The sequence below is a fragment of the Somniosus microcephalus genome, chromosome 15 (assembly GCF_052327205.1).
Source record: "Somniosus microcephalus isolate GS21.2 chromosome 15, FLI_Smic_1.0, whole genome shotgun sequence".
Classification (NCBI taxonomy): Eukaryota; Metazoa; Chordata; class Chondrichthyes; order Squaliformes; family Somniosidae; genus Somniosus; species Somniosus microcephalus.
Window position 1 is genome coordinate 128,251,182 of NC_141001.1, and position 4,434 is coordinate 128,255,615.

Consider the following 4,434-nt stretch of genomic DNA (forward strand, 5'->3'; position numbering starts at 1 on the left):
TGTGTCTCAGCAGCTCACTCACACTGGAATCACAGTGTGTGTCTCAGCAGCTCACTCACACTGGAATCACAGTGAGTGACTCAGCAGCTCACTCACACTGGAATCACAGCGAGTGTCTCAGCAGCTCACTCACACTGGCATAACAGCGAGTGTCTCAGCAGCTCACTCACACTGGAATCACAGTGTGTGTCTCAGCAGCTCACTCACCCTGGAATCACAGTGTGTGTCTCAGCAGCTCACTCATACTGGAATCACAGCGAGTGTCTCAGCAGCTCATTCACAATGGAGTCACAGTGAGAGTCTCAGCAGCTCACTCACACTGAAATCACAGTGTGTGTCTCGGCAGCTCACTCACACTGGAATCACAGACAGTGTCTCAGCAGCTCACTCACACTGGAATCACAGTGTGTTTCTCAGCACCTCACTCACACTGGAATCACAGCGAGTGTCTCAGCAGCTCACTCACACTGGAATCACAGTGAGAGTCTCAGCAGCTCACTCACACTGGAATCACAGTGTGTCTCAGCAGCTCACTCACACTGGAATCACAGTGTGTGTCTCAGCAGCTCACACACACTGGAATCACAGTGAGTGTCTCAGTTGCTCACTCACACTGGAATCACAGTGCGTGTCTCAGCAGCTCACTCACACTGGAATCACAGGCAGTGTATCAGCAGCTCACTCACACTGGAATCACAGCGCGTCTCTCAGCAGCTCACTCACACTGGAATCACAGTGTGTGTCTCAGCAGCTCACTCACACTGGAATCACACTGTGTTTCTCAGCAGCTCACTCACACTGGAATCACAGCGAGTGTCTCAGCAGCTCACTCACACTGGAATCACAGCGAGTGTCTCAGCAGCTCACTCACACTGGAATCACAGACAGTGTCTCAGCAGCTCACTCACACTGGAATCACAGTGTGTGTCTCAGCAGCTCACTCACACTGGAATCACAGCGAGTATCTCAGCAGCTCACTCACACTGGAATCACAGTGTGTGTCTCAGCAGCTCACTCACACTGGAATCACAGTGAGAGTCTCAGCAGCTCACTCACACTGGAATCACAGCGAGTGTCTCAGCAGCTCACTCACACTGGAATCACAGTGTGTGTCTCAGCAGCTCACTCACACTGGAATCACAGGCAGTGTCTCAGCAGCTCACACACACTGGAATCACAGACAGTGTCTCAGCAGCTCACTCACACTGGAATCACAGTGTGTGTCTCAGCAGCTCACTCACACTGGAATCACAGTGTGTGTCTCAGCAGCTCACTCACACTGGAATCACAGTGAGTGACTCAGCAGCTCACTCACACTGGAATCACAGCGAGTGTCTCAGCAGCTCACTCACACTGGCATAACAGCGAGTGTCTCAGCAGCTCACTCACACTGGAATCACAGTGTGTGTCTCAGCAGCTCACTCACCCTGGAATCACAGTGTGTGTCTCAGCAGCTCACTCATACTGGAATCACAGCGAGTGTCTCAGCAGCTCATTCACAATGGAGTCACAGTGAGAGTCTCAGCAGCTCACTCACACTGAAATCACAGTGTGTGTCTCGGCAGCTCACTCACACTGGAATCACAGACAGTGTCTCAGCAGCTCACTCACACTGGAATCACAGTGTGTTTCTCAGCACCTCACTCACACTGGAATCACAGCGAGTGTCTCAGCAGCTCACTCACACTGGAATCACAGTGAGAGTCTCAGCAGCTCACTCACACTGGAATCACAGTGTGTCTCAGCAGCTCACTCACACTGGAATCACAGTGTGTGTCTCAGCAGCTCACACACACTGGAATCACAGTGAGTGTCTCAGTTGCTCACTCACACTGGAATCACAGTGCGTGTCTCAGCAGCTCACTCACACTGGAATCACAGGCAGTGTATCAGCAGCTCACTCACACTGGAATCACAGCGCGTCTCTCAGCAGCTCACTCACACTGGAATCACAGTGTGTGTCTCAGCAGCTCACTCACACTGGAATCACAGGCAGTGTCTCAGCAGCTCACTCACACTGGAATCACAGTGTGTGTCTCAGCAGCTCACTCACACTGGAATCACAGTGTGTGTCTCAGCAGCTCACTCACACTGGAATCACACTGTGTGTCTCAGCAGCTCACTCACACTGGAATCACAGCGAGTGTCTCAGCAGCTCACTCACACTGGAATCACAGCGAGTGTCTCAGCAGCTCACTCACACTGGAACCACAGACAGTGTCTCAGCAGCTCACTCACACTGGAATCACAGTGTGTGTCTCAGCAGCTCACTCACACTGGAATCACAGCGAGTATCTCAGCAGCTCACTCACACTGGAATCACAGACAGTGCCTCAGCAGCTCACTCACACTGGAATCACAGCAAGTGTCTCAGCAGCTCACTCACACTGGAATCACAGTGTGTGTCTGAGCAGCTCACTCACACTGGAATCACAGAGAGTGCCTCAGCAGCTCACTCACACTGGAATCACAGCAAGTGTCTCCGCAGCTCACTCACACTGGAATCACAGCGAGTGTCTCAGCAGCTCACTCGCACTGGAATCATAGCGAGTGTCTCAGCAGGTCACTCACACTGGAATCACAGTGTGTGTCTCAGCAGCTCACTCACACTGGAATCACAGTGTGTGTCTCAGCAGCTCACTCACACTGGAATCACAGCGAGTGTCTCAGCAGCTCACTCACACTGGAATCACAGCGAGTGTCTCAGCAGCTCACTCACACTGGAATCACAGTGTGTGTCTCAGCAGCTCACTCACACTGGAATCACAGTGATAATCTCAGCAGCTCACTCACACTGGAATCACAGTGTGTGTCTCAGCAGCTCACTCACAATGGAATCACAGTGAGTGTCTCAGTTGCTCACTCACACTGGAATCACAGTGTGTGTCTCAGCAGCTCACTCACACTGGAATCACAGTGTGTGTCTCAGCAGCTCACTCACACTGGAATCACAGCGAGTGTCTCAGCAGCTCACTCACACTGGAATCACAGACAGTGTCTCAGCAGCTCACTCACCCTGGAATCACAGTGTGTGTCTGAGCAGCTCACTCACACTGGAATCACAGCGAGTGTCTCAGCAGCTCACTCACACTGGAGTCACAGTGAGAGTCTCAGCAGCTCACTCACACTGGAATCACAGTGAGTGTCTCAGCAGCTCACTCACACTGGAATCACAGACAGTGTCTCAGCAGCTCACTCACACTGGAATCACAGTGTGTTTCTCAGAAGCTCACACACACTGGAATCACAGTGAGTGTCTCAGTTGCTCACTCACACTGGAATCACCGTGTGTTTCTCAGCAGCTCACTCACACTGGAACCACAGGCAGTGTATCAGCAGCTCACTCACACTGGAATCACAGCGAGTCTCTCAGCAGCTCACTCACACTGGAATCACAGTGTGTGTCTCAGCAGCTCACTCACACTGGAATCACAGGCAGTGTCTCAGCAGCTCACTCACACTGGAATCACAGACAGTTTCTCAGCAGCTCACTCACGCTGGAATCACAGTGTGTGTCTCAGCAGCTCACTCACACTGGAATCACAGTGTGTGTCTCAGCAGCTCACTCACACTGGAATCACAATGAGTGTCTCAGCAGCTCACTCACACTGGAATCACAGCGAGTGTCTCAGCAGCTCACTCACACTGGAATCACAGCGTGTGTCTCAGCAGCTCACTCAAACTGGAATCACAGACAGTGTCTCAGCAGCTCACTCACACTGGAATCGCAGTGTGTGTCTCAGCAGCTCACTCACACTGGAATCACAATGAGTGTCTCAGCAGCTCACTCACACTGGAATCACAGTGAGAGTCTCAGCAGCCCACTCACACTGGAATCACAGTGAGTGTCTCAGCAGCTCACTCACACTGGAATCACAGTGAGTGTCTCAGCAGCTCACTCACACTGGAATCACAGCGAGCGTCTCAGCAGCTCACTCACACTGGAATCACAGCGAGTGTCTCAGCAGCTCACTCACACTGGAATCACAGACAGTGTCTCAGCAGCTCACTCACACTGGAATCACAGCGAGTGTCTCAGCAGCTCACTCACACTGGAATCACAGTGAGTTTCTCAGCAGCTCACTCACACTGGAATCACAGACAGTGTCTCAGCAGCTCACTCACACTGGAATCACAGTGTGTGTCTCAGCAGCTCACTCACACTGGAATCACAGCGAGTGTCTCAGCAGCTCACTCACACTGGAATCACAGGCAGTGTCTCAGCAGCTCACTCACACTGGAATCACAGTGTGTGTCTCAGCAGCTCACTCACACAGGAATCACAGCGAGTGCCTCAGCAGCTCACTCACACTGGAATCACAGTGAGTGTCTCAGCAGCTCACTCACACTGGACTCACAGACAGTGTCTCAGCAGCTCACTCACACTGGAATCACAGTGTGTTTCTCAGCAGCTCACTCACACTGGAATCACAG